Here is a 7,922-nt window from a genome sequence, read left to right as displayed (position 1 = left end):
ATCTACTAACGTATCCATAATTTCGCGTTGGGTATAAGGGATGCGATAAGGCGCACGACGGATCGGGGAACTGTTCCCTGTATCTATCCTATGTTGTATTAAATAACAATATCCCACGTGAAAGTCGTTTTTTGCAAACACACTTCTATATTTGTATAATAGGTATAACAAAGGGATCAGTCTATCCTTTTCCACTTCGCTCAGATCAAACAAATTCGCTAATTGGGCTCTAGTCAGATCATTATTATCAAAGTGTGGTATTTTGTATTGATCTGCATCTTCCTTAGTTTCTTCTTCTGCCTTGAAAAATGCTCCTATCTTTGTTCCCTTGAATTAATGTGTGATGCAGTTAAGGTTGCGTATTTGTATTCACTATTCTAACGGGTATATTCCCACGTTTTTGAGTTGTCACCAACACACTTGCACTATATAAACCCTTGGTCTTCAGAGGTAAAGAATCAACAACACCTACTTTTCTATATCTACTTCCTCTTACTCGTCCTTCTAGAATTACCTCTGATCGAGGGGGTATGACGCAATCATCAACAAGTGTGACATCATCTGAAGTGTTACTTCCTTTAGGGATAGTGTTTTCTAGCTGTTCGAATTTCGTCACGTTTCGTTTTACACATTCCCGAGATTTACTTTGTTTCCTCGTTCGTGCTCGAATATCTGTTCTTTTCTTCTGCTCATTATTTATACTATTGTCACTATTTTGGGTATTGTTTACTTGTGCTGCTTCTCTCTCAGCAGGAAGGTAGGTGTTATGGCACCTCTCTGCTAGTTCCCCGAAAGTTATTTCCTCACTCGTGGGGAAAATCATTTTTGTGTTTTTAATAGAGATAGTTAGATCATATTCTGCAATGATATCGATACTCATAACTCCGTCATTCGGCTCCGTGATCCTGGAGTCTACAAGATAACAGTCATGATGAAATGTCAATCGACCTAGCCTAAACTTGACCCTATACTTTCCTATCGTCTCTATGGTGTGTCCAGTGACACCAACTAAATCCAAAGTCCCAATTTCCACTTTAGTTAACTCATCTAAATTTTGGAAAAAGGACCTTGATAACAAGAACACAGCAGCACCTGTGTCGATCGTCAACCTTGCTGTTTTATTTTCTACTTCGCAAATTATGGCACATGGAGGTAATTCTCCACCTTTTGATTTAGATACTTATACTATTTAAGCGCGTTTCTTTGCGCATACTATTTTCATCACATATCAGATCAGATCGTTCATTTGTTTTTACCGATGTTATCTTATTCCTATTTTTTTTAATATCAACATCGTTACTATTCTTTCCTTGCGATTGGCTTTCTGTTTGCCTAAAATCTTCAGGAGCCGGTAATGCTAAATATCTAGGAGAGGCCATTTTAATCGTAAACATAATATATTTTGTTGTAGATACCTGTACATTTTTATATATGACCGATAAATTTCTTGTGTACCAAAATGCATACCAATAATAAAGTTGCATTCAGTTGATAGAAGTGTCATTTTCATGTTATCAGTAGCAGTATAATTAGTTTCTGTTATCTCTACTATTGTATTTGAGTTATTAGTTTAAACAATTTTCGAGATAAGAAGCTCTTTTCTGGTTTTCTTACTGTACATAAACAAAATTTATATATAAAAAGAATAACCTCTTTAATAAAAGTACTGATAAATACTAAAATATTTTAGTATAATTTATCGAAGCTTTTATCAATTTATACTTGACTCAATTGTCTTGTATCAAGCGAAATATGAAATGGAGAATAATTACAATCAAAACATTTAAATCCTAGAAATAAAATCAGATGCATTAAAGCAATTTACATAATACACTTACTATTGAAGGTCAATGATGCAGTTTCAGTCATGTGACTTCAACACAAACACCGAAATCAATCGTTTACGTAATATTCTATTCAACATATTCTCTCTTTTAAGAGAATCTGCATTTGGTTTATGTAACGAAATATTTCGCAATAGAACCACGAAATATAATCTTAATCTAAACCAAAAATTTTTCGTATTTTCATTCTGCTCTTCGATATTTAAGAATAAAACATGTATTCAGGTTACGCAAAACGTAGTTTGTGCATTGTGTGTTTTCTACGACCAGTCCTCACGCCGTTAGAGATATATGGAATTACGTTAGGGTATTGCGATTGTAATCAATCTGCCGGTAATTGGAAATATCTGTCAAAGTTATATCCTTTCTACCAAACTGCTATAGAAATATTTATGTGGACTAACATGATACTTTCTGCTCAAGAGATAACAGACAATTTGGTTTGTGTCGGATGGATCCAAATGTTCTCTAATAATCAGATATTAGTAAAATTTATTATAATTACATTTGGTATATTTCTAGCTTTTCAATTTAGTTTGTTCAAAAGAAAAAGACTTTATTTTCCTAGAAATAACAGTGGATATGAAGGAGAGGAAAAAATAACAGATAATATTCAGATCATTTTTATAGCTGGCCTTACGCTTTTATTCTTTACAACAATTACAGTTATTACCATAATTGACTTATTTTTGTATCCTACATTAGAACAAATAACTGATTCAAACTTTGAGCTTGCATTATGTAATCTGAACATCACATTAATGTGCATTTACGGAATTGGACAATTAGATTGTTGTATTCTTGTAATAGGTGCAGCTGCCGTTATGCTGTCAAAGAGATTCAAGTATTTATCTGATGTAGTCGAGGGACTGACAACAGAAGAAAATTTCCTCAAAACTAAAATCGAAAGCTTGATTCAAATACATTGGAATTTATGGACATATATACAAGAAGTAAATCTAGCATATGAAGCATACTTTCCAGCGCTATACTGTTTCGCAATATATCAAGCATGTTTTCTTTTCTGCGCATTCTTTTTCTTCGAACTTGATGTTTTCATGCGTTTGGCACTCTTTATTCTCTTATTAACTTTTACCGTCGTTTGTACGGTTTTGACTTTCCAAGCATCTCGGTTTACATCATTGGTGAGTTAAACTTATCTTATTTTATTAAGTAAATAGCCTTAGAATCATTCTTGAAAAATACAAATTTAAAATATTTATAAATAAGATTTCAACAGCATTTACAATCTATTTATAAATACTAAATTAATAATTTATTCCATGTTAGAATTTTATTAAAATGATAAACGATTGAAAAAGAAAACGTTTTCTGATATAATTGCTCAATGAGTGTCCCGTTCTCTTAAAGAAAGACCAACCTTTTCTACCGTTTACATATATATTGACAGATTTGTTGTATAAACGAATGTAAGTTTAATATTCCATTGAATTAAAACACGAAATATATAGAACGTATTGACGTATCAATCAAATCATTGTCTAAAGGCATTTGTTTCTGATAATGATTTGAAATTTTTTGAGTAGTTTTATTCTTAACTTTACTTATCTTTGTCAATCATTTTCCAAAGAATATCTGACATCAGATTTGTAGAATATCTCTTAGAAAAAACGAAGATTTCCAAAATTTGATTTGAGCTCCTCTGAGATTTTTGATTGCGCCCCGTAGTTAAAAGTATTTGGATTTTAGTGCGTATTATAAGAACAAAGCTATCATTGTCATATCTTCATAATAAATAATCTCAATATTTCTATATTGTGAATGTAGAGAACGTATTAATTTTCTTGATCAGTGGCAGCGATAATTATAATATTGTTTTCTATATTAAAATCTCTTAAAATCATAATATTTTAAAATCTTTAAACGAAACGAGATACGCAGATCAATTAGTAAGTCCAAGGATCAGAAATTATTGCCGAAATTAAAAAAACAATTTTAGGTTCTTAGAATGACTAAAGGAGGACGCACACATGCGACGCGGCAGGGAAAAGTGACGTCGCAAAAGCGTCTTCGCCGCGCGGCAGCACACAAGCGGCAATCCGTTTACATTTCGGCGCATGCGTTCAGTATTCAAGATGGCAAACAATACCGACACTGTCTCTATCCACGTGTTTACAAATTTTGTTTTGTACGGCTTGTTTTATTTAGCTAGGAGATTTCGTCGAAGATTCGAATGAAGATTTTGGATTAAAGATATCATATTGGCAAGAATCTTGCCGAGATATTTTATTGGATCGATAAAGATCCGATGTATAAAGTAAGCTTATTCTTCGATTAAGATCTCTCGATAAAGAATACTATTTCGAGTAAGATTCGGTTGTTTCGTTCTTTGAATTAAATAATATATGATTACTGTATTTGTGTAGAATTTGTGTTAAATTTATTATTTTTTCCTCTATTCTGATGTTATTTATCTCGGTTAACCACGTCGAACTTTCCGCCATTAAAACACCACGTGATTGTATTTTCTCACGTGACTACCAGACGAATTGTTATTGGCTGATAGAAACGCGTCTTGGCGGCGGTCGCCGCAGAAGATAGAATTCGACTAACTTTTGCGGCACAAGAAAATCGACATCTGCGGCGAGAAAAAGTGACGTCATTCTGCCGCTTTTCCTTGCCGCGCCGCATATGTGCATCCGTCTTAATAGATCTTCGTATCAAGTTTTGTTTAAAAATTTATAAAATATTACTCTGATTTTAAGGCATTTGAATAAACGAAAAAAACGAGTTAATTTTTTTACGTTCTTTACAAGTTTTAACATTGGCGACTAAAGAAAATGTCCTCATAAGCTCTTAAATATGTTTTGCTGCTAAATACATTTAGTTTGTTATTTGAGAATTAGCATAAAACAAAATTAAATTAACATTTAGAATTTTATGACAATTCGTTCTATATATCTGCGTATCGTAATAAGTTTAAATCGGAAAATTGTTTATATTTAAGATATAACCTTCATATTCTAGCGGAAAAAGAACATTTCCGTTCGCATAAGAAATGAATTAATATTGCTACTTGCATACTCAAACCCACTAAATACAATATATATATATATATTTATTTAGGGGGTATTTAGTTCGGGGGTTTGGATACGTGACGTAAATATATCCTGTATATTAACGTCACGTATATGTTGGCCACTGTAGTTTCTCTTCTTTTGTAACGCGGATCTTCATTCCCTAGTGAATGCAAAGCTGACTGAATAACAGGGCAGATATATTGTACTGTACGTATTGTGATATGAGTCTGAAATAATAATTTAAATGACATTTAATTAAGTTATATCTCATTCTTCTTTTCTTCTAAAGCATTAAATTTATTAAACACCTCTGTTTTCATTTCGAACATACGATTACGTAATTTAAAAAAATCAAATTACGTAATATTTCTGTTAGTAAAGTATTTGATTCTGATAATTTTACTAATGAACACATCGCGTCATTTCTCTTCTTAAGAAGATTTTGTCACAGTACGTTCTAAGCCAATGTGGAGCAAACTAGGGCTTATCAAACGGGATCCCGATTGTTTTTAACTCGGGAAATTCCGGAAAATGTCGAAAATTTCTTAAAAGTTGACTTTTTTATTTTGTGTTAAGGTAAAGGAAATTTTGCAAATAGAAAGTGTAATTAACTCATAAACTGTGAGAATACATAGTGTATTTATTAACTTTAAACCTACTTGTTAATTTTTAAACTTTTGCTCATTATGCAAATGTAACATGCCATAACGAGCAAAGCTACATATTGATTGACCATGTTACAAATGGCATGACCATTTGTAACATGGTCAATCAATATGTAGCTTATTTGTGGCAGGACTCTGAAAATTCTTTACTTGTTAGAATCTGTAATATCTGGATTAATTGTGCTTATGCTGATTTAATTTTAAACCATGCCCAATAGCGAGAAAGGAAAATCAACTTCCCTTCACAAGAGTTTATTTCTTATCTCAATCGAACATCTGGGTATCTAACATACAGGGTGTTTATAAATAAAGTTTGCATTTTTTTGTTTTTCATTTATTGTATATACAGGATGTTTATAATTAAAGTTTCACTTTGAAATGGCCATAAAGTGAAAACTACTGGACAGAATGTTATCAACGTTCGGAATAGTTTACAAGACGTCATGGGATTTTATTTCCTGCGAAAAGAAAGTTCAAAACTCACCACATACGGGAAATCGCACTGTATGCAATAATGTTAATTAAACGAAATAAGACATGAAGACATCAGTTGAAATGTTTTTAATCGTTTCTAAAACGTGTTACAAAGCATGCTCATTATGGTGTCCACCATTTTTGATATGCAAGTTACATTGCATTCCTGTGTTTTTAACAGTAGCTCTTAGCATATCACGAGGAATGTTACGAAGATGTCGGTGTATCTCATTTTTCAATTTTGCTAAATTGATCATTTTCATTTTCAACCGATATCTTTATGTCTTATTTCGTTTAACAATATTGCATACAGCGCCATTTCCCGTTAGTGGTAAGTTTTTGATAACATTCTGTTCAGTAGTTTTCATTTTATGGCCATTTCAAAGTGGAACTTTAATTATAAACACTCTGTATACACAATAAATAAGAAAAAATGCAAAATTAAAAGAAATGTATTAATATAGTAAGTGCTTTTTTTCGCTTGTAACACAAACTGTTTGGTGGGGACCGATCTGAGGTTATGGGGGTCGACACCCAAACGGTTTGGAGACTCTTGCCCTAGAATCTCTCGAAATTTCATACTTGTGCACTTAATCAGGAGTCCAGTTTCATTATCCATCCTCTGACATCGAGTTTCGCCAAAAGAACTTCACCGTTGAAGAAGAAGACTACCATCTAGACCTTTAGGCGATGTAGTATATGTTTCATTTTGATGTAAATTTTCTCTCTCTCCCTCTCTCTCGCTTTAGAGATATAATCTAGTTAGACACGATCTGCGTTAAGCTATGTTCGTATTTTTGATTATGTATTTACTTGGATTAGTATAGCTAGTAAATATTTTTATTGTTGACTCCCTCTCTTGTTAAGTACGGACATTCATCCCGCTACGCTCGGACTTTCCCGCAATCCTTCACGCTCTCGGTTTAACATAATTTTACTATCGAGAGTTAGAACGCGATATTTAATAAATTTTTTCTATTTGTGAAAATTTCTTCGTAATTTCAAGACAGTTTTTAATATACCGTATATCTCGGCGGACAAGACGATAGTTGAATCATAAAAAAAGGCCCCGAAAATCCGGGGTCGTCTTATAGGACAGATACAAAAAATTAGATTGAAATTTATATAAATTAAAACCATTATAAAAAAAACGGACAAACCGTAATTATTTATTAGTAGAGAGTAGGGTATGTGCACAAAATAGAATAGCCCATGTGACGTTTTGTGAATAGTCAAGGTCATTACCCGTATGCGGAATCAGTGCTAATGCTTGCAACAATCGCAAGGCAGAGCTGCCAGATGCAAGAAAATAAATTTGTTCATTTGAAAAATTACAAATAGGACATAATTCCGTATACGCTATACAGTATTATTATCCAGATGATGATCGCTGATATAAACTAAATTCATAGGCCGTTGATAGTTTGGGGTCGTCTTATAGGAGAGATATAAGCTAAAACTATACAACTTTGACGAAAATTTATACCTCGTCTTATCCGCCGTATCTTACACTGCATTATGAATATGATTTTGGAGATTGGAAAACGTATTAAATTAGTATAAAAAATGAAAAATAATTATATCATTTGATTTCAAGATATTTTGTATATCTTAAAAATAATTAATTCTATCCCAGGACAATCAAAACACCGGGAAACGCAAAACCCTAGAGTAAACGTATCGAAAAAAATTTATTAGGTTTGCATTTAGAATCACAATTTGTTATTTCTGAATTTCAGTATTTTATTTAACGATTTATATACGAATTACGCAATTGCTGTTCATGACATTGATTTTAATTTTTGAAGTTATATGGCAAGTTCATCGAAATCAATCAGTTGTGTTCTGCTGATCTGCCGTTAGAAACCAAACTGAAGGTAATTCAAACAAATTTAAAC

The sequence above is a fragment of the Centruroides vittatus genome, unplaced genomic scaffold (assembly GCF_030686945.1).
Source record: "Centruroides vittatus isolate TY-2023 unplaced genomic scaffold, ASM3068694v2 contig_823, whole genome shotgun sequence".
NCBI lineage: Eukaryota > Metazoa > Arthropoda > Arachnida > Scorpiones > Buthidae > Centruroides > Centruroides vittatus.
Note: the sequence above shows the minus strand (reverse complement) of the source record.